Source organism: Ischnura elegans, chromosome 2 (assembly GCF_921293095.1).
Source record: "Ischnura elegans chromosome 2, ioIscEleg1.1, whole genome shotgun sequence".
Taxonomy (NCBI): Eukaryota; Metazoa; Arthropoda; class Insecta; order Odonata; family Coenagrionidae; genus Ischnura; species Ischnura elegans.
Window position 1 is genome coordinate 35,133,239 of NC_060247.1, and position 24,332 is coordinate 35,157,570.

Genomic DNA, 24,332 nt, shown 5'->3' on the forward strand with positions numbered 1-24,332 from the left:
CGATGATCGTAGGGTGCATTTTCATAACAATAGAAAAAAATTAAATTCTCAGGGGGTAAGTTTCACAACAGACTGGCGACGACATGATAGGCAATAAAGGCCAGGGCATGACTTCTAATTATCGCTGCATCGGTAATGTCTGCTATATCAAATTGTGTCTTAAACTGTATGTGAAAATCATACTACCACTATATGGAATAGAATAGAGACATCACTGTTTGCTCTAAATAAATGAAAAGGATGTTTTCCCAACAAGAGAGGAAGGGTGTGCCATTACGATGAACTCATATTAAAATTAGCCGCTTGCTTGGTAAACCTCCTTTGTGTGAAATATTTAAAATTTATGAGTTATGGCACTATTCAACCATGCACGCCATGATTAAACATATGTCAATTAAAGACTTTATTAAACTTATTAAAAATTAATATGTTCATTCAGAAATTATGTGAGGATACCATATTCTTCTATATTTCCTAACCGTGGTATTTCTAAATACTACTTGTTACTGCATTTTTAGTGATCTCTCCCCAGAGCTCATCAAAACAAAGTTTTGACGTCAAGGTGTTAATCATAATCTTTGATAAATTCAGAGAATGAAACCAAATTTCGATCCTTGATGTATAATTTTCCGTTACCACGAAATTAAGTCCTGATTAGTTCAATTTCTAAAGTGTTGAAGCAATATTTTTTGTGGCCTTCTTAAAGCCAGTGTCAACAAGCAAATATTAGAATCAAGTTTCTGATTGACAAAATCGGTGTGGATTCTTTCTAATTTTAAGTCCTTATTTAAGAAGACTGTGTAAGTAGTCATACAAAGGATGATTATTAAATACAACTGCCACTGAGAGTGGCCAAGAAATACTACTGATTGGATTCAGAAATCCTAACGGTAGAGCCGGAGTTTAGAAACAGGAATGATGAAGTATATAAAAATTGCAATTTAAACCCATTTAGAATTTTCTTGATTAAAATTAAGCAGTATTTTCTTCAGCATATAACAGTTGAAATTATCATAAATTCAACGCGGAATTCCCATATTCGCACAGAAAATGTCTATTCGTCTACCTTCAGATAGTGAGTTGGCATAGGTTAATATCAATTATTCCTGTCTCAACAAATAATCCAATAGATGTCTTTATTTACGTTTTGGTACTCGTGAAATGCATCAAGGTGTGAGTGCATCTTATGTGGAGTTGCTTTATTAGCTATTCTCTCCATTTCTTTATTTCTCATATCCATACTATAGGTATATTTTCTATTCTTCATATCTTTACCAGCCATTTTCAAATGTGTTCAGCGATGTTCACTTCATTTTAATTGGTGGAGGGAGAAATTCCTTCATTATAATGACGTAGAAAGTTCTTGCGTTTCCTTCCGGGTTAGATCATCCATCTCCGTCCTTGCCGTTGTTTCGATGAACGACATATTCATCGAAACGTCGCGGCATCGACGCGTCACCAAGGATGGAGATGGAAGATCTAACCTGGATAGAAACCCGACAACAGTTTACGTCTGCCATTCGCCGGGTGAAAGTTGAATCTTCCACTTCGTAATAATCTTTCATCGAGTTGCATTCAGCGTCAAAATGTTTCACTATGTTTCATTTCGTGAGTTCAGCAAAGTTTTTAATGACTGGAATCACCGTTTAAAATCTTATTAGCGCTGTGAACGCGGTTGTATTCCACGAAGGACTCCACCATGCGCTTCCCAAGTCATTTTACGCCCATGGAGAGAAAACTGGAGAAAAGGGGGGCGTGGAAACATGGGGAAAGAAGGGATCTTGTGCGCAGAATCCGCTCTCGAGGCGACGCCGACGGCGGCGGGCGTCGGCTGCACTCCCTTCCCTCCACCCTCCCTTCCCGCAACCAATACCTCGACACTCCGCCTGCGCCGCGGCGGCCTTATACGACCATTTCGCCAGGCAATTACGTGTAATTAGCCGCCGATGTAGCGCCGCTCTCGGCCCTCCCTTCCGAAGTGTAGAACCTCGGTTAATGAGTTCGTGTGACAATGCCAGGCACTATGAGAACGCCGTACACGCATGACTACGTGCGGAGAATTCGCTGGCGTGGTTTTTTGGAAAAAGAGGACAGGATAGTGGGGGGAACCCTCGAGAAAAACCGGTTAAATAACATATACCTCAGTCATTAACGTACTACCGCGCTTTTAAAATCTTTCCTCGTCCAAAACGAGCTATTTTTCCGTACGGTTCTTTCACTGGAAACTGGTAACAAGGCGATAGCTTTAGGCGGAATTCATTCCGCTGATGCTTTCATCGAATCATAATTTATATGAAGAAGAGGAACATCTGACTCACTGTTTATCAAGCATGCTTAAAATTCGTCTACTAAAAGAGTTTTTTTTTCGATCCAATTAAAAAGAACATTCTATGCTGTTCGGCGGGAATATTTAATTGTAAATCAAAAGGTTTCACAGTTTTTTTTTTCAAAATATTCTTGTCCTTCAGTTGGAATGAATTAATTTCTATCGAAGCCAAAACATCCACGAACACATCATTGTTGTTCGAATGATTGATTCATGAGGCTTCGTTTCCGAGGCAGTGTTTTGAGCACAAAAGGAAAGAAAGATGCAAAAGAGTTACTTTATACCGTAAATATATATTTATTAGATAGGTCGCTCCCCTTGGCAGCTGAAGATGGTCTACGGATTATGGATTCAATTCACCTCCACCATGGAATAACGGTATAAGTTCTCAATTCCATTTTGGCTTCCCAATCGTACCCGAATATCTTGATTAATAATCACTCGTGTGCCTAAATATAACAATCGGATTATTTTTCGCGATAGTTAAATGAATTTGCAATTTTAATTTGAATTACTGTGGCGCAGCGGGGCCTAATTTTTTCTGGTAAGAAGAGCGCAATGCTTACAATACGTTTACCTGTAAATTGTATTCTTCGAGCAAGATTCTTAACTGTAGATCCTTGATACATAGAAGCCTTTTTCGTGATTTACTGTGCGAAATGCATATAACTGCCCATTAAAATCTTAAGAAAATGGGTTTCTATCGCATAAAATTACTATTTCGCAGGTTGATCATGGAAGGATACACCTATTATCAGATATTTCACTGAGGATGAATATAATGTACTGAGAATGAGGATGAATATAATGTAATATCACCACGGAAGGCAGGAAAAGTTATTGTGACATTCACCAAAGATTATTTGTTGGGCTTGAGCGCATTAACATTTAGAGCTTCAACTCGTGGTGGGCTAAAATAGAAGTCGGCGAATAAAATAGCTCAAAAAGGCGCCACTTCGTCGCAGTTATTAGTCCTAATTGACCAATTCACATTCGTAAAGTCGCTAGCTGGAATAAATACTAACTTAGAGCCTCATTCTAGCTTTCGAAGAGGGAAATTAGCAAGTCGCTTTGAGCAAAACGTCCGTTGTGGATGTGTGTGACAATGGGTGCATTGCTTACGCTCGATAATTGTCACCGGATTTCACATCAGGAAGAGGAGACATTTCTGCGTACGCCTTGCGACACCGACGAAGTTCGAGCGTTGCATATCCGTGCGAAAACAAACAACATTACTTTGTGGAAAGCTTCATTTACTACCACTGTGTACAAGTAAAGTGTAAACATGCACAGTGATAAATAACCGATGACTTAAGCTAACATGAATCAATGCAGGAGCCATAAAAAATAGCTAAATAAGTTTTAAGCGCAATAATACAAATATTACTAGGCAATTGTGTGCAGAAAACGCAAACTTTTTCTCCCTTAAACTAACTTTTAGACACTAAAAGTATAACTTAGGGTCACAATTTCATATTAAAAAATTGATCGGACTTTCGTGGAAGAATTATGGAGACATTTTAGCAAAAGCTAAATTATTTTCCATATTACATTAACTCATGAGTTGAACTAATGAAAATAATTCATCCAGAAACTGTTAATCCATCCCATGAGAAAAAATGACGCATGGGTTGAACTTGGAAAGTCGCAAAAAGTTTTAATAAAATTTCAACTGTATCTAGCCTTCGCTCAAACATTGTTGTAATCAGTATACAAAGCTATCTAAAGGATAACGCCTTCCTAGAATATTTTGAAGGAACCGGCCAATGTATGTCAATTAAGTCCAACGGCATGAATGAAGACATATGATGGAATTAGTTACTCTGCATCTATTTCATTATGTAGTCATTCGCATCCCCACTCGAGTCTATGATATTTTTGAGGTCACAATAAGAACTACATGTAAACACGTGTGAGCAGAGTGAACGGTCTTCCCGCGGAGACGACAGTCATTATCGCCGGTGGCTGCTGCTGCCTGTATCCGAGCTCCAAGTTCCCACGAAACTGAGAACTCGGAAGAGAAATGTCGGGACTAATTACAGCACTTATGCTCATCAGCACATTAGTAGCGATGAAGTCACGTGGGTTATCACGCTCCTTACTGAATCTACCATGTGCTCTACTTCAGCTATGATTGAATGACTTTTTTTTTTCCAAGTTATGGGTTACCAAAGTCAGTACCCCGCCACAGCATCCTAAAAACGGAATCTTTAGCTTTAAAACTTCCAAAAATATTGGAATCCCTTAAAAGATATAACGCAGTCTAATAGAACGAAGAATCAAACACGGAAAATTTTAATGCAATTAATTTTTGAACATCTTCCGTACTTACTTTCTTACGTGTATTGAAACTCCAGGCATGAAGATTTTTGAATGCTCTGTCATTGCTCTCATGACGTATGTAACAAATGTAGCTTGGAGGGACAAGAAGAGCCCGAGGAAAAAGTAGGCCATAGCTTAATCAGTTCTGATCTTAGTTAGAAGCTACTCGCCAAAATATTTGAGCTATCACCCAAGGGCTTTACAATCTAACGGAAAACAATTAAATGTTTGTTGTTCATTAGGAGGAGAAAATTTGCTGGAGTAAAAACAATGGCATCTATTACTTATAGCATTCTTCTCCTTTCTGAAGACATTTTCGTCTATTGATTTCGGCACTATTTTTCTCCCCGTCTCATCGAGCTTTTGGCATTTCTTAAACCGTCAAAATGTCACTTCCTCTATAGTAAGATAAATTAAATTTCAGAGAGATAAAAAATATGACGTATTTTTTGCATAATACGACAACAGTTCAGATGAGGCACAATACAGTAGCTATTAATTTTTAAATCTTAATGAAATTGATATTTCCAAATATTCCGTTCTTATTTCTTTATGTGGCATTTCCTTAACTTTAGGCATTAAGATTTATGAGCCAACAACTAGGGACAAAGATTGAAACATCTTCACCGAGTGCATGTTGAGTGAGTGGTTTTCTCGTGGGGACGGCCGTCATTATCGCTCGCGGCTGCCGCCTGGAGCCGAGCTCCTTGGAGCAGGCGCAGTTGCCACGAAACCGTGAACCAGGAGGAGGGTTGTCGCGAGTGTGTTTGAATATGGGGTGGGGAGGGCGGAAGATGAAAAGGGAAGGGGGGCTGGGAAGGAGTTGACGCCACACTTGGAGAGGGAGAGAGAAAAGCAGGGCGAGAAAGATGGCGTTGAGTAAGGGAGTGGTCGACATTTTAGAGGATACACGCAGAGTCTTACGTGGCTGTGTACGCATCGGTGACAGACGTTGTCGCCTAGTCTTGTTAGCTAAGTGGCTGGGAATGATGGCTTTCCAGAGCTGGACTGCTGAAACTGTCACACTTATGCCAAAGTCAAGACAATGCGTTAATGGGTTGCAATGAAAAGCATGATGGTGATTATATGGATGAATCATAAGTGGAGTATGTACTATCATCGACTCATTTCAATTATTTAATTCAGCGCGAATCAACTTATGCGATTTTTTCAAAGGACATTGGTCGTACTAAAGAAATAAATGTTTTCACGACTTTATGTGTTACATTAGGAGTTGCTTCGATATAAATGTAGCTATACCTACAACATTTTTCTCTTTTCTTAGATATTTTCGCATATTGTTTTTGACACTATTTTCCTCCCATCGAATTTTTAATACTACCATCGCCGTCAAAGAGTCACTTCCTTTTTAGGAAAATAACTCCCGAGGGGAAAACAAAATTCCAGTTGCGTATTTTACCCTTCATGCGACGACAGTGCAGATGAGGCTTGATAGAATAACTATATGATTGAAAATGTTTGAAATCAGCACAAATTTCAAGGGTGTAGTGAGAGAAACCTGTATAGATAAATAAAATAAAATATGGTAAATGGCTGTATACAGTGGCGGATCCAGCATTGGGACAAAGGGGGGGGGGTAGGTGGGAGTAATCTCCCAGAAAAAGTGGGGGTCCGAAGAAAATGTCCATTCCATCTAGTGTGAATTGGATACCTATAGATCCGCCACTGGCTGTATATATGGAATATATATAATTTCGGGTGCAATGAGCAAGGGCGTTGAACATACTATTGGGCTTATCCAAAATTCCTTAACAATTAACTGTAACATGAATAAGCTACTTATAACTGTTGAGCTAATTGAGACAGCGCAGAGCTTAATTGCTCATGGAATTTTTAAAAAGACTGCTAATTGTAAAGTGAGAACCTGCTGTGTTGTATCCGGGAGGAATGAATATGAACAAATAATACCTTTGTCATGAAACTGGCTCGAATTTCAAGTTGTAGGCACAATTGTTCGTTGTCTTTCAATATCATTCATAACCGTGAAAATTAGAGGTGACACGAGAAAACCTGAATGATATTCCTAAAAATTCTTTTCACTGTGCATTAAAGTGACACTTTCGTATTTATATCATGGCGATGAGTCCTTTCCATTCATAACAGAGAATCCTTACAGATGGCAGCAATGGAACATGTGTTCACGTTAGTGACTAATGATTGTGCATCCCTTCCATGTGTACTCTAACATTTTGCGCTCAAAAAAAAGAACCAAAAATGAGTGACATGAGATAATAACTGCTCAGTCGTTAGTGATTCGAGCTGGGTCATTCCTCCGCTCTTCAACACCAAGTACCCGACGTTTTAGATCGCTGTCGTCGCTGCCTCGAGAATCATTAATATTACTCTTGCTGACGTTAAGCTTGTGTTACGTCCTTCGGGCATAGTTCCTCACCTCGGCATTGGTTAATTTTTTACTGCCACCTCCACGGTATTTTGAGATTGGGAACGTGGATAGGTTTTGAACAAACAGCTCACAAATGTTTCGTTTCTTAATGGATTGACAGGCTATTAGACGGGAATATTTCGCGTAAATAGATAAACATCGTTTTTTTTCCTTTAAAATTTTTACTTCGGGCACTAATCTATCATGTGATGGCTGTTGTCTTCTATTGTCCCCCTTGAAAAGCCATTGGTGCCTGAAAAGTACCGCTCCAAATCAATGTAGTTATTCTTTCTAAAAGACGGACGGGCGAAAGTACACGCCTTAATTCTCCCATCATGAGGCACGGGGCTCATTTTTCCACCTATCTATTGTGATGAATGACGTAGCTATTTATATTCTTCGAGTCTCTGTGGCCGCGAGACTAATCCCTCTTTTAGCGAAGAAAGGATCTTAGCGCTTCTTTGACTCGCGAACTTTCACAAAACAGGAGAAAGGGGGAGGAGAAAGATAGAATGAGACGCCTATCCCGTTTTGTTTTCGCGGAGTTGTTAAGTCTTTAGGAAATTCCCTGACGCCATCAAAGAGCCTATTTGTGAAATTTAGAGGTGGCTTTCGAGGGCAAGCCAGAATACTTACCATGAAAGGCTTCTCTTCTTCTCAGCGTTTAACTCTGTAATAGACTGAAGCTCTAATCTGTCTCACTAACGGACGCAATGCACGCAAGGTATGTAGAACATACATACGAGAAAGGCATGTAGCTTTGCTTAATATAATACTGGCTCCTCTAACGAGAGACAGCATGATATCCATCGCTGTGCAACGCAAGCTCAGCAGTATTCTGCCTGTGAAGTGTCAAGGCCTGCTCACACGGTACATAAACACGTACGAGTTAATGTGTGAATGCATGAGCGATTTTTGTGGACCGAAACGGAACATGTACGAATGCATAAACCAAATTAGAACAGGTTCTATTTTCTGTTTATGAATTCGCACAAGTTGGGTGATTAACGGTGTATTTTCGTTTTCATTAACGCGTTCATACATTTAGAAATTAACTCGTGCGTGTAAATTTATCGCGCAACCAGGCCTTTATAAATAGGCAAAAATGAATGCTTTTTTTTATAACAGGCAACAAAATAATTAGAAAGGTAAATTGCTTGCTACTCCAAAAACCAAAATTAATTTTTGCGTTGAAAAACAAAAAAAAAACTTAAAAAATCAAACAAAGATCAGACACGACTCCACGTTTACGTTGATCACAAAATAACTTTGCAATTCATACGGTGCGAACGGTAGATACGAAAAGAATCATTTTTCATTATTAGATGTTTGTTGAGATTTTAACTCGGCAATAAATCAGCCCTTCCCTCTGAGATAAAAAAAAAGAACCCAGCATTTAAGTTTCGAAAAGGGTATATTAATGACTTCATTGCACATCCATTCCAAGAATTCGATCTTGAATAATTGGCCAGCGAGCAAAAAAACCCGCTGTATCGACAGAAAACCGTTTGTTAGGCTTCATTGAGATAAGGGCAGAGGTTCCGGCACGTTTTATCGGTCGGACGACGCTGCGGCGACGTGTCACAACGCATGCGCACCAGAATGAAAAAGGAATTACTAGACCGGAGACCATTTCCCACCCACCCACCGCCCGTTTCCATGTCTCTCCCTCTTCGAATCCTCCCGCCAAACGACACCGAATCTTGCCCACAGATTGTCCCAACGTCCGCTCTTCCCCGCGCTGAGATAGCCTTCTTGAGCGCGTGCCGTGAATTTAGCGATTGCCTCCCCCCTCCTCTCGGCCACGAAAACCACCAACTTTGGGTGGAATCTCCGGTGAAAAGGTCTTCTCAGAGCAATGAGGAATGCGAAACAGGGGATGGAAGGAGATAATGAACATTAAAAAAACACGAGAAAAAGTGGCGCGACCGGTAGAGTATTGGTCGCGCGTCTGGTAAGCTAGGGGAGAAAGAGGTGAGACATTGTAGCAAACATAAATCACTTTATTGACGCCCCATTAGCGATAAACCTTTTCTGTTGCATCCTATGAGCCCAAAAAATTAACGCCATGCTTTGAAATGCTATTCCGTCTTATAAAGTTCTCTTAAAGTCAACTACAATACTTACTCTCCACTACCTAACCCCTTATCCAGTACCTGAGAAGCTACCGAAAAGCCATCATCCAATAGATCAAAATTTTTTAAAAATCTTTATTTGAACAAGAAATTTACTCACTCACTAAGTGTTTTAACCTGTGATCGTATTGATAGGTCAGACTAGAGCCCACTCCGGACTGATTGACGTTAACAAATTCAGGGTAGGGTCAGTAGATCCTTTCGTAGACCGCTGCAGGCCACTTCGCACTTAGAAAATTTTTGTTTAGAAATGTTTTAAGGCTTCATTCGGTATATGAACCCGGAAACATCCCTACAGCAACCCAACACCCTACATAGCGAATAAAAATGCTCCATCGAAGTCATTAGGGAAATGGTAATGAGATAGTACGTCATCTTTTTCTAAAAATCTCAGACAAACTTTTTCAGAATCTAACGCTGTACTCAACTTAAGCCATTAAAACAACTTCAGATAAATCACTTCAGGTAACTACGTGAACCACGAACAATGAAGCAGATAAGGGATAAAATCTGATTCATACCTATCAATATCCAATTTTAAATGCCTACTTCACTCTGTCCAGATTAAAGAGCCCATGAACGTGACGTCAGAGAACAGTAGTGCAATGCAGACAGAGAAAGAAAGTGAGATTCAGACGAGGAAGCGTTATGAAGGATCCGAGGGGTCTTTTCTCAGTGAGGGAATCGAATGGCTCGATAGAGGACGCGACAGATGACGAGGGGAGATAGGAGAGGACAGACGAGAAGGAGGGGAAGATGAAAAAAAAGTGGAGAAAATACTGGCGGGGAGTTGGCATGAGCTGAGAGAGAGAGAGGGGGGGGAAGAAGAAGAGGGGAAGGGTTGGCTGGTAAAGGGTATTCACGAAGAGGGAGGGGGGGTGATTGGCGGAGGAGGAGAAGAGGGGGGAAGAAACGAAGCCATGCAAGCTAACCATGAGAAGGGGAGGGGGAGTATGAGGAGGGGAAAAAGCAGAGGAAAGAATGGATGGAATCAAAGCAATGGAGTGGAGGGGGATAGGTTGAACATCAGTGCGAGGAAGAGCCAATTTTTCGTACTCACTACGATGAGTTTACTTCGATACGTTTGATAAAACAATATTAACCAAAAGAAGAGAATATTTTCGGGTGATGAACGACTTAAAAAAATATTTGGGGGGCCCAAACTGGGGATCTTGCCCGGGAAATTTTATAAGTAGTGAGTTTTAAGTTTTTTAAGCATTTTAGAAGCATTTAAGCATGTGATCAACATTAGAAACCTGATAACTCGAATCTCGATATCTGGACACTCCGGGGAAAATCTACAAGCCTGACACATTTTTTCCTCACACCCATAACGAATTTTTGAGGGGGCTCGGGCACCCTCAGGCCCCATGGAGTCGGCGCCACTGGACTGATGAACGTTCTTAGGAATTTCATGGTGTTCTATACATGAACTACCATGGGAGAAAAGTTCCCTTTGACTGGGAATGAAATCACGGTCCTTGAGGGTTTCCTGGCCACTGCGCAGACCTCTACGTTATCCTGGTTCCTTTCCCATTGCCATTGCACCGAGGCTCATGGCACTAGATGTTCATCAATTATAATGCATTTCAAGGAGAGGCAAACGCACTATCAAGTTTTTCTAATCCTTGGTAAAGTTTCACCAGGGAAATAAATTTTTGCAATTGGCAACCACAAATAAAGTTGTTTATGGAAATAAAATAATATTTTAAATTTGAAATTGTTTGTATGTTACTAAGCAGATAATAATTTTACCCAAGGTAAATTAATAAAAATGACGGTCAAATCTGCTACCTCGATTTGGTCTTAGACCTGTTTATAATTCTCCAGCTCATCATGAGGAGTGGTGTTGCTGTATCACTTTTTAATCTTTCTTTCATCTTATGAGTTTTTTTTTGTTGATTTCTAGAGACATCGCTTGCTTCATTTATAGGATCTGTTTTGTCACCCGCTCAACCCTTTCTTTCAATAAATTAATGGCTAAGGTAAAGAATTAAAAGATAACACACCGAACTGTGCTGTATTCTTCCTTGAAATTTTATTCTGGCACTCAAATAAAAAAACGTAAACTAATGAGCGAGTATTTAGAACTTATAATCCGGGTGTAAGAAAATGATTAATGAGCTTCTAGCAGGCTTTACCTAACTGCAATAACGCAAATGCTGTTTCATACAAAGGCATGACTCACTTTCAATTATAGACTTCACGATTAAGGTCTTCCTTCAATGCCGCCATCAGATATCATTTTTCATTTGCGTATGTTGGGTAGAATTTAATCATACATTCATGGGCGTACCCAGAATCAAAACTAGGAGGGGGGCAAAACTAGTCGTTCCAGGTGTAACTTTTTTGCACAGAGAAGTTTAATGAAACCAAAATTTTAAGGCAATTATGACAAAAATTTATTAGTTTTTATAATTATTTGCCTGAAAAAATGATAATTTTATTTTAGTTCAATATCTTATGCTAATATCATTTTTCTTCAAAAGGAAAATTTGTTCATAACTTTTGTTTTGAACTAAATTTATTTTCGCCTCGCATTTGCCCCTCCCTGTCCCCCGCTGGGTACGCCCAGGGATACATTCAGCCAAGGATTAGGTGACGCTATTTTTCGTGGGTAATCACAAACATTGCATAGAAAATACCGGAGACACAGAAGTAGACATGAAAGTTAATGGATTATTTTCAGGCCCACTAATAAGGGAAACTACGAGGGGATGAGGACCTGCGGGGAGGGTAAGTTCTCTCGCAGGAAGTAAAAGGGAACGAACGATATGTATAAATAAACACGGGATGCTGGGGGATGAGGATTGAGAGGGTAGCGGCGAGTGGGGAGAATGGCACGAAATGGGAGGAGGGGAAGAGGCTTGAAGATCTCTGGAATGAGACACACTTAACCTTACGGCACGGCCGTTTTGCTACGACTAGCAGTCACCGTTTAGGGATCGCCTCGTCAAAGGGGTGTTGGGATGAGTGAATGATGGAGACGGGGAGGGAGGGGAGGATTTTTCGGGGTGGGGGGGTTAAAGACGGGCGGTTTGCTTAAGGGAGGAAGGGGAGGGGTTGTTGGATGCTCTTGGAAGAGGGGAGAAAGGAAGAGAATGAGTGGCGAGCTCATTAATCCTCGCGTTCAGGAATAGGAAAGCATGTAAAAGCGACTGGGAGGGAGGGAAACGAGAGCTGGATGGATGGGAGTTAGTGCGGAGGGTGAATAAAGGCTGAGCTGTAAAAGGGTAGTAGGTATCTCGTCATTGTTACCATCTTGACTTCCAACGCATATGAACGGAATAATTTAAATTTTAACATGCCAAGGGCGATGAAATTCACGCATTTTGCGTCGATTTAAATTGGGATTTTCCAATAAAAATTCACACACGGGAATTCTTTTGAATTCGCAAGAAAATATCACATGTAATTGTCACCACTCTGAGTACCAACGCATATGAATGTGATAAGTTTAAATGAAACGTGGCATGTGCGAAGAAAAGCACGCAAGTCATGTCGAATCAAATTGGAATATTCTAATAAAAATTATCACACGGGAATTCAAATGATTTCCATAGACAAAGATGCCGTACTTTAAAAAATATTACATTTATAGCGAGTAAGTATTAAGTATTTTTTTAAGAATCCGAAAAAGTTAAACAATGAATAATGCAATTTCAGAAAATTGACTGAACCAGTGACGGAGTTGAGCTTGCGTATGATCACCACAGTTATAATTGATATTTTTTATAAGACAATGATGATTAAAGAATTTCCTTCGCTGACATCCAGCTCTCGTTTCCCTCCCTCCCAGTCGCTTTTACATGGTTTCTTATTCCTGAATGCGATCTATGAGAGGGTTCATATCGGAATCGTATGATATTAGGAGCGGTATGGGATGTTATGAGTCCAGAGAAGATTTTTTTGTAAATCAGATACTTTCCAGAAAGCTGCTTAAATCGTTAATATGACAAAATGCCAAGGTCCAAAAAAAACTCTTGGCCATGTTTTACAATCTAGATTCTGTAAGTATAAGACGAGAGGAAGTAAATAACTAGATAGCAGATACGTGAGAGAAATATCCTACAAAAAATGGCTCAACTCACAGTTTTATCTTGCCATTTACACAAACATTTGTCTTTATGACAGTGTCACTTTGAATGACCAAAGGAGCTTACGCATGAAGGAAATGTAATTATGGGAAGAAGTTCAATGTTAAATGGGTGATGATGATTGGGATGGAGAATGACGAAAGAGGACAGCACTAATGGAGGGAAAACGAAGTCGGTTTTTCAAAACAACTTCATTTCGCTGCAGACCCTGGTGGTTTGGGATTACTACTCTTCTTTTACAAATATGTGGTAATATAACCACGCCTGAGAAAATATAAGACTAAATTCTTTTCTTTTTGAACTTGGAAATAAATGGAAAGGGTACATTAATAACCACCAAGTAATGATTTGAAGCATCACGAAGCATCTTGAAAAATATCACTGCTGAAAGAGAGTGCAGTGAATTCTGAGATAATCCTCTCTGAGCTAAAGTATTATACATCTGACATGATTTAAAAACCGGAGTCACAATGGACGGGGACAAGAAAGTTGAAAGCAGTTCAGAAAAAAAAACGAAAAAAATTTGAATGGGGTTTTCCCGCGCGGGATCACAAATCAAAGGATAAACTGAGGAAATAATAGTAAACCCCGCGTGAGGCGGATTGGGCGACGCAGATTTGTTATTCGTCTTACCGTGTGCAGTAAATTACTACTGAGATCCATTTGTAAATGACCAAAGCGGTAGAAATTAGCCATTCACTCGAGAATATGGAAACTTTGTGATATTGCTGAACGCAAGGCATTTTTAACTCTCTCTGATAAGTAGTTTGGTTTATTTTCAGCCTTCCGCGTAAACGGCGAAGAAATTCACATTAATTGCCATTAGAAAAGTCATCTTTTTTCCCATGGCTTTTAATGTTACTGCCAAGGGCGTTGTTAGCGCTGGTATGGGATCAACCCTTCGGTAGTGGTTTCTTGGAAGCACAAATTCCCTCACTTCGCCATTCTAAATAGACCGCAAGAGCCTCACATCTAGCAGGCTGAACGTCAGTAAAATTGCCATGGGTATATTACCCGAATAGCGTATTGGTCAGCATCGTGGTCTGGAAAGCCTAAGGTCCGCGGATCGATTTCCGATCCACGGGAAATTTTTCTCATGGTAATAAATGTGATGGATTATATACTTTTACCAGAATTTAATTACGTATTCCTTAAACTTACGAACATTACCTTTTCGTCAATGTTTTCATGGCATGCGTTTTCCCGAATTTGGCTCAATTATAGGACTCCGATAGCCTCATTAAAAATAGCACTGAATATCAACGATGGAACACTAGATTCCATAAATGAAACTGATATTGTCGTGTCGTATCTTTCTGAAACGAATATATTTCAATTAACTTAATATTAGAAATTAATTTCACACCTACCGAGCATATTAAATTTAGAAACCTACATGATGAAATCTAGAAACAATGATATATCACTCATATCTAATGGGGTATTCAAATGATTCGGTAGGGAAATATTTTAACCGGGAACGCCAAGAATCAGCATGCATAATCAACACTTAGTTACAGATAACTCCAATTATGCCATCATTCGATATCTCGTCAATATATAAAAATCCAGGCCATACCTGCGTCAAAAATATCTAAAATCGTGAATTTACGCGTACGCCGTTTTCCGGAGATAATTATAGGATAAAATAAATAGGATACTAAAAATAAACTGAACGATTTTCCCTTGATATGCAATGAAATTGACCGTCACTTTTTCTATTAATTGCGAATCAATGAAATATCAATTACAAGGGAGTAAAATAGCAAGAAATTCGATTCAGATAGCGTGAAGAATGAAGATTATTTTTTTTACCCCACGCAACGGTAGCATCACTTGAATGCACTAGTCTCCTAAATCCACATTAAACTCACTAACAGCCCTCCTAGCGCAGTCTCTTCCGCTCTTTATCGCTTCGGGTGCGGCGAGGCGGCTTTTTCCAATTATAAATCGCTTACTCCAATTACCTCCGGTAGGTTGCCGCGTGAGCAGTTTTGCCGGGGAACTTTTCCAAGCGATCAATTAGAAATGCCGCAAGAAATGAATTCTCGCGGGAGAGGCCTAGAAGGAGGGCTTGCGTTCTTACCAACTCCACCAGCGTAATGCGTTCATATATATTTCGATTGAGAAAAAATCGCCCCCACCCAAGCGATCCCGCTGCGTCGATAATTTTCACAGCGCGCGGCCGCAATAGTAAAATCAAGAGGCCATCATTCATCTCGAATACCTTTTTGCCTCACTCCCAGCCACTCCCCTGGTACAGCAGCCTCGCAACGAGAGCATTCCCCTAGATTCCACCTCGGCTACTACCCCTCTCATGCCTTCTAGAGGTTCGTCTGCGGATACTTAAATCATTCAAAATGCTAAATGGAGCCTTTTTGTTTAACACCGCCATCACTTATTACATACCTTTGAACTGAAGAAGTGACTTAAGCTCCAAAAATTTAGTTTAATCTTTTTAGCTTTACTTTAATTAACGATCCTTTTCAAGCAAAAGTGCCAGTCTCAGCGCCGCGGCGCGCCAGTTCGTTGGAGCACATTTTTAACGTAATCAATACAAAATAATCACTCGCTTTAATATGATGGAGGCAAAGCGCTAAAAATTTGAAGTATATATTCTTAGATACCAACATTGTGATTGTTATTTTTTCGTGAAAATGGTACAATTATCTTGTGAATATATTCCCACCGCGTACAATGTTATGGGACATTATCGAACAATAAGTAAGAAACTTCGAATGCCCTACAAGCATAACAAATTAAGCTGAGAGATTGACACTAGTAGTAGGGAGAAAACGTAATCCCATAAAGAGCTCAATAAAGAAGAGAATTACTTTTACTTGAGTCCTTTCTTGGCCACAGTAACTACCGCCAAAAGACTGGCTGATTTCACGCGACGTTGATGATTTCATTTGCCGCTAAGTGTGAGCACAAATTTATTTCGTTACGTAGATTGTGAACTTATGGGGATATTTGGGCCAAAACCTTCTAATTCCCCATGCGTGATGGAATTTAACGGAATCGGCTCTCTGGTGGATATTTCAGATATCATCATCGCAGAAATTACGATTGAATCATAGAAAAAGGAGGAGAAAAAACTTGTACCGTCACATTTCCGTCTATGCTGTAGAAAACGCAAGAGTGGAATCGTTAGAACCCCTCGCTGCCATTTTCTCGGGTTATCACACAAGATTTTCTACAAAACGGAACCTTCATGGCTATTAAAAGTATACCCTGTTGAGACATGAAACTATGTGATTGTATAGGAAGGGTATATGTGGAGTAACGAAAAGAAGGTCATCCACGCTTATGAGAAACACAAACTTAGCACTCAAATTTGTTTAACGGTTACAGCACATTGCCAATAACTTATTTAAATGACTCACAGAAAAATTATTGATTTAAATTAGCACTTTGCACAGGTTTTTATCCACACACCACTCTAATATTTATCACGCATGTATAATAATTCATTTATGCAATATTAACTCCTTAGCTGACGTATGACATTCATTTAAACAAATACTTTTACGCATGAAATCTTTCAATCAATATCAATACGTCAATATTTCAGAAAAAGGGTGAGTTTTTAGTAATTTCTTAAGAAACCGAAAAAAGTTTAACTATGACTAATGCAATTTCAGAAAATTGACTGAACTAGTGACGGAGATGAGCTTGCGTATGATCACCACCATTATAATTGATATTTTTTTATAAGACAATGACGAGTACAGAATGTTCTTCGATGGCTTGCAAGCTATTTTCTTTAACTCCGCTAAAGAACGCCATCTCCAGAGATGGATTTTTTTCTGATAATATTATTTCCCTTTCCTTGTACGCTTTAATTGAATCATTAATCACCACAATCACTTACAAACTATCCCTCCACAATCTTACTACGACAATGAACAAGATACTTGTTCCTGCTTCCAAAGGCCATAATATGCTGGTGAGCGATTTTATCTTTTACTATTTAAGTAATTTCTCCAGACGATCAGTTATTTCCTCGGCTCATTCTCTCTCTCCGAGATAGACTTTCATTAAAAGCTTCTGTTCGCCATCTAGTTGACCCTATTGCCTGGGTTGCGCGAGGCGGTAAATCCATACCCACCAAGTAGGGGGAGTTGTGTAGGGGTTGGGGAAGAAGGAGGCATTTTCCGGGCATAATTGAGATGTACACCTAGGATTATCCACTCGCTCAAATGGGGGGAATTCACCGCGAATGCTTGAGGTCAAGATTTGTACCGATGGGGGGAATAGAACCATTCCATTAGTATGAGGAGGAGGAGAGAAGAATTCAACCTGTTGGCATGGCGCAGGGTGTCGTGCCAAGGGCGGTTATAGGGAGAGATACCCACACGCAATAAGAGCGGGAGCTCTCTCCGCTGAGGAGAAGGAGGTTGAGGGTCGCGGGAATGTTTGTAAGAGCGGAATGGGAGGCCTGCAAACGAAGGAGGAGAACGGGGTGGACTCAGTCGAGCCGAGATGAGGTATTGGGAGATGTTTTTGCGGGCGCCTCATCGGAAAATTATGACGATGGAAACGGGCGGCGATGGACTGATCTGAAGTGGAGCTCACGCCTGCCGTAAATTACTCCACTCCTGCTTTCCGCCGAGAGGAGTTAGGGGATGGGGGAGGGAAAATGAGCGATCGCAGTGGCGGCGAGAGGACGAAGGGTGAATGAGAAAAGTCACAGGGCAATAAAGAAGGTGGGAATCGGAGGAGATATTCGTGGAAGCAGTAGTTAAGGGCTGGTGCAATGGAGTTCAATCGGACTTAATTTGCTAACAAATTAAAATATGATGCCAAGATGAAATTCTCCATTCCTGTGATGTGCTTTGGTGCTTTTTTCAGGCTGCTTGAATTAATTAGGGTAAAATGCTAAGAGAGGATCAAACTTTTTCAGTTTTACCATGCAAAATTACTCCCCCCTTCGATTTGAATCATTATTCATAAACAAACGAAAACCACATAGTTCGCCCTACCGGATCAATGCTATTGTAGTAACATCAGCTAAATTGTCCGAGAAAGACTAGCTGATGAATAATAATTACGTACAGGCAAAATTAATACAAGAAAAATATCTCAAAAAATCGTCCTTCCGATGAATTGGTTTGACATTTCGAAGTCGTTACAAACAAAACAAAGCAAAAAATGCCGAAAAAAACTCCTTTAAAAAAAAATAATCCGCAGCCTTTTAATCAAGCAAAAATAGAGCCTCATTTTTAGACACTTGTATAAAGTGAAGCTCTTGCGCAATCTGTTCGTATCAGATACTTCTAAATTTCTCTCTCGAAGTGATTTGGCATTTAAAATTAAACGAGTTCGGCTATTGCTTTCTTTTCAGAAGCACAACGTGGGAAAAAAGCCGGAACCCCCAGTTACGACGAGGGCTGACAGATTAGATTTAAAAAATACTCTATCGGTTAGATGGACTCAAAAGGTAAAGTTCGAACGAGACAAACATCTTTCCACAGTGTTTACATGCGCGGATATGCGTGTGTTTTGTGCGGTGGCTTTTTTTTTAAACGATCGGTCGCAAGGGACGTAAGGTCATGGGAAGGAAAGGCCTTCTCCAGTGCCACAGCCTGTTTGTCGACCGGCAATGGGAAAATAAAAGAGGGGCAAGTCATTCGCAGGTCGTTAAGAGAGTGAGGGTGCCCCTCCCGGGGGCGAGAGGAGGGCTTGTGGGGGTGAGAAAAAAAATCCATTGTCTCCGTAATGAGAATCCAGTTATGCGAGACAATTCCGAATCGATTAAATTGACCCTCGCTCGACGAACTTGAAAAAAGGTAGTGGGGAAGGCCATCGGAGACCGGAAGCTAAAGGCTAAGTGTGCGGCTCGATTTGACGCTGCCGAACAGTGGTTTGAGGCACCCAAGTGGTGCGGGTGATCGAAGAGGAAGTGAGTTGGCACTTAACCTTAACCTCTCCCAGCCCATACCCTCCCATACGCAGCAGTGTCCATGGCGGAGAGGGGTTTTGTCCCCACGGAAGATCACACAATAAGGCGCAAAGGGCACAAACAATCATAATTATCCGCCAGCCCCGGATGTCAAGGCAACCATCCCACCCTCTTCGACACTCACCGTCATTCCTATTCCTGAGACCGTCACCCTGACCTTGCAACTAACCCTAGGCCATCATCGGCTGGACAGGAAGAGAGCCTTCAACTACCACGACCTTTGGCTTATACTTAAAAGCAAAGGACTACCTTTCCTGGCTCACCTCTCTCTATTGGGCAAATTTAATATCCCACCACAATGAGGAAATGATTCGGCGAAGGGGATGGGCCGGACTTCCTGACCACACCTTTCATTCGGAATCCATTCCATGAATCTCACACGTGTTTGGTTGGTCAAGAGTGTTTCGATATTTATGGGTTTTCGGATGGAAACGATAAAAATGAAGCGTGTGTCGCTGAAAATTTCTGTGTCCGGAAAGAAGAAGGCAATGTCATTCGATTTCCTTAAGCTATTCTCGTAAACGCCACTCGCAGTATATCGGTGTTCATTCCCGAACATCATCAGCTGTGCAGCTCAGGGGTGCATTCTATGCTAACAATGAAAGAGGGTGAGAATTATAGCCGTAGCTCTTCATCATAAATTTGTGAAGCCTTGTCCAACGAAACTCATGCACATTCATTTCCTTCGTTCAAAAGGAATATTTTATGCGTAAATTTAAGCTAATCAAGTTGCCTCAGCAAACCCAACATTAAGGCGTAAAACTGATGCATTTCTTTCTCAGGAAGCAATTTCCAGAATTTATTTCGAAAATTTATAAGAAACCTATACCTAGGGAAAGTGATACCCTCCTGTCAAGTAAAGAAACTTTAGCCAGAATGAGAGTAGAAGGAAAAATCTAGTTTCAGAAAGTTCTTTAAAAATCGCTGAAGCCTGAAATTTTTTTATTGAAGGCGCAGCACGGTAAAATGCATTTCCATCATAAAGAATTTGCTACAAATATATCAATTGTTTTAACAAATGCCTAAGATTAGCAGATAAATATCTAGGATAGTTTACGCACTCATCGAAAGCGAGAAAAAAGTAATAAAAAATCAATTATTTATGGCAATCAGTTCTTATGGCTAGTACCGACTCAAACAAATCATTTGCATTAGCGATGGCTTCTGTAATATCATAGATTTCCTAAGTGGGTGTTTATGAATATTACTTTTCCAAAATTCCTAACCGCATAAAACTACGAATGAGAGCCAAAAAAAGTCGAAAAACCTCCACATTATATTACCACGTAATGTGAAATTTACAAAGCAATACTATCTTATATTACCTTTCAACCTTCTGCGTAAAAGAAATTCTCGATACATAACTGAGTTAGCGGCCTGAGTGCTATTTCTGATTCACCAAGTGCTGAATAACCATCTTTCGGCATAAGTACTCTCCAATAGAAGTGATTGATATTATCATGTTTTAATCATGGGATTGTCTAATCATCATTTTAAAATTAATGTTCGCATATTATAGGCTGATTGAGAAATGCTCCAGAGCATTACAATATTCTGGCATATCCTCTTGGCTTGGGGTTAGCGGTAATAAGAACTAAGTTAATTGCTCAGACTCCCTTAATTAGTTCAACATTTTAATTATAATGAATGCTCATTTGGATTAGCGCCTATTTCAGAAATCAGAATGGTAATTCGAAGTACGATTATAAGTACCCATTCATGTGTAACCTTGGGGCTACATCAAATCCACCCTTTCAGCAGGAGCGAACTGTATTAGGTAACGAAGTCGACATTTCCACACCAATGGACTTGATTATGCGCAAGGGATGCCATAAACATCCTTTTCTCCCCCGAAGCCTCCACCCCATTGCTGTCAACCTTCCTCAAAGGCAACGCGAAACATGAACGTTGGCAAGCTCACTTCCTATAAAATCGAAAACGCTCACTCCCCAGCAGCGACAACCGGGAGGAGATAAGGCGTTAATGCTATCGGCCAACGAGATCTTCGGGGAGCTATTATGATCCGTCCGAGGTACGCGATTCAGGTGGCTTGACATGGTAAACGCGAACCACGGGTTGACACAAAAAAATATAAAGACCATTAAAAAAATATATATTCATCACCTAACCTATTCCTTCTGCTGAAAAAAACTGCGATTTAGACCAACCTTCTCGGGAGGGGGTTAGTAGGTAGGTAGGAAGAAATAAAACCCGAGAGTGGAAGACGTTAAGGACGTGAGAGCAAGAGAGGTTGTCCAAAATATCTGTTTCCGTCGAAAGAACTTACGGCCGACGATTTCCGGTGCGGGTCGCTCCGCTCAAAGCAAGACCAATAGGTGCGTGTGGGCAGGACAAGGAGGTCGTCTGGACATGTAGACGAGGTTTCTCCGGAGGAGGAGCGGCTCGATAACTCTTAAAAATAAAATAAAGGTTCCGTTTCGCGTGGTTCCTATTTGTGGGTGGGAGGTAGTTTTTCGGTGGGAGTGTTTGGTCCGAGAGGAGGATATTCAACCCCTATTGTCCGGTCGGAGAGCCATCGCCGCCGCCCTCTACACAGAGAGAAGAAGAGGACATCTAATTGCCAGCAGGCCCCGTTAACGTGAGCACGCGTGTGCTGGCGAGACTCGAAAACTCATCCCTCCTTCTCCTCCTTACATAAGTCTCCCTTGCCTGAGCTTTTGCACCCACCGGTCTCTCTCTTCAACCAGCCCGACTCACATGCACACGTTACACACATACAACCCCCCCCCCCCCCACTGTACGGGCGCCGACGTCCAGGTGTACGAGTCGAGTGGGACAACGAAGGAACCCACGCCTCTCTGCTTCGAACGCCGGCCGCCCGAGGGCGCTCTGGGAAAATAAGGACCAGCTGTTTTCCCTGGTCAAACACATATCCCATTCCCTCTCCTTCCCCATCATTGCCATCTAATCACCCACTGACCGCCGGACACGATGCAATGGGCTCTTAAATGGCACGAAATGCGAGGTTACTTCGCGAAAATGGACGGCTGGTTTATGTTCCGTTGTTTCAGTGCCCTCGGCAAACACAAGGGAGAGTAGCGGGTTGGGTCTTTCGACCCGGCAGGAAAATTAGCGCTTCAGATTTAGAAAGAAACACGGTATTATTTTTTATGGAGTTTGGCACACGTAGATTAGCCATCATTATTTTACTTAGTTGAAGTGAAGAATAGACTGCAAAATGTTCCCATTGCTAGTTTTTTTATTTCTATGCGGAACTACCATCCAGAATATGTTTGTATGAAGGCCAAAAAAGGAAATATTATGGCTAGGAAACATATAGGCCAAAAATGCTTCTTTTAATTTAACTTTTGACTTAATATTATGGCAGTTTCCAAATTAGCTCATGGTTATATAAATTATTATATGTTATGCTCTTTGAATTAATCACGTAAAACAAACAAACTGGACTTCAAATACAGGAATAGAGAACAAGTTTTTGGAACATTGAAAATTTAGGGAGCAGATTGTGGGTTATCATTCTGCATTTCTTAAGAAATTCCCCGACGTGGTTTGAGTCTGATCGAAGGAATGCAGCTTGAGTCTGTGTATTAGCTGACTGTTAGCCTTGGATTGAATCGAAGCGTTGAAATGTTAATGGTAGTATGTCACCAAAGATCGAAATTTCGCTTATTCATGGAGAAGATAGTACATGCGCATGCCAATAGCATGGACAGGGTAAAAAGTCAATAGGGTAGTTTCCTTCATCAAAGAAAACGAAAAGCATTGATTGCGATTCGTTACCCAATATTAGTGTATTCATAATATACAATTTATTTGGTTTTAGAAATCCCAGTTTAGACGAATGTTAATGGTCAATTTTAACCCCGTTTGAAAAAGGCCAGATAGGCGCCCATGCGATGCCACTCCACGTGACGTCACAGGGGCCTAGATTCTATACGAGTAGTCAAAAGTTTAAATCGTCTGAGATTACCAATGCATGCATGTGGCACGGAGTTCAGGGAAACATTTCTTAATAATCACCTATTAAAATTGCCTATGGCCGGTAAGTTTCCTTCGTTAGATAGGGTATTAACAATTTTTATTTGAGCCAAGCGCTACCTGGTAGCAGCCTGCATCGTTCATAGCCTCGCACCAAGGTGGCAGCTGGAACCAGAACGACGTCACACGGGCTTTTCCCAGCATTCATACTAAGCCGTAGAGTTTTCGCGCGCTTGAAAATTTTCACTTTTCATTTTATCGCGAAAAATAGATATCATCATTTAAAAATCTAAAAGAGTGAAATACGTACTTCAGGAGTAATAATATTTCGATTTAGGCAATTAAAAAAACCCTATGGCAATTAGGAAACCACCCTATTGGTACAATATATTAGTTGCTACGATTGACGAACTTTGTACTGTAATATAAGCTTCACAATGCTGGCAAACCTCTGTCTTTCGTCTCCTGTAAAATTCACATTTAGTCACTTAATACCTTTCCCATGCCAATGCTTCAATTATATTAAATAACTTGATGTTAACGAAATTCACATTAGACCGTAGTTCTTCATCAAAACGATCATTTTATGGGCATTTTTTAATTATGATGAAGACATTAAGCGATGCCGGTGATTCCCTCACTTAAGTCAGCTTTGGAATTTGCACGATCAGAACGCAGAATCAATCGATCATGTGCGATTAATTTTGAGTTAGATTTAACCAAAATATTAGAAACTGCTCATATGAGTTCGTGATTTACGCCGCCGCCGAGGAAATAATAATCTGGTCTACAAATCAAAACGCCTCATACTGAGCAGCTCACGCAACATTAGACTGAGGTATTTCAGAGGAGTTTTCTATCGTGTCAATAAATACACAGGACTGTAAAATGCTTGTGATGTATGTATCAAATTAATCTCATTGCAACATCAAACTGAGTATAAAAGGTGTTATCTCTCGCGTCATGAAATACACTGGACCAAAAATGGCAGTGACGTATAGATTCAAATAACTAATGGATATACATTTGACGCAATAAATCACTTTAAGACGTAATGTTCATAAATAACTTGACTGCCCAGAAAATTGGGAAATTTGCAATTTAATATGCCATTTTTGCTTTA

At 40.5% G+C, this 24,332-nt stretch overlaps 1 protein-coding gene across 2 annotated transcripts in view; it reads left to right on the forward strand.

The window, feature by feature from the left end:
- Positions 1 to 24,332, forward strand: part of LOC124153604 (muscle segmentation homeobox-like) — a 42,462-nt gene that overhangs the window by 15,831 nt on the left and 2,299 nt on the right. The gene's annotated exons all lie outside the window — the stretch shown is intronic.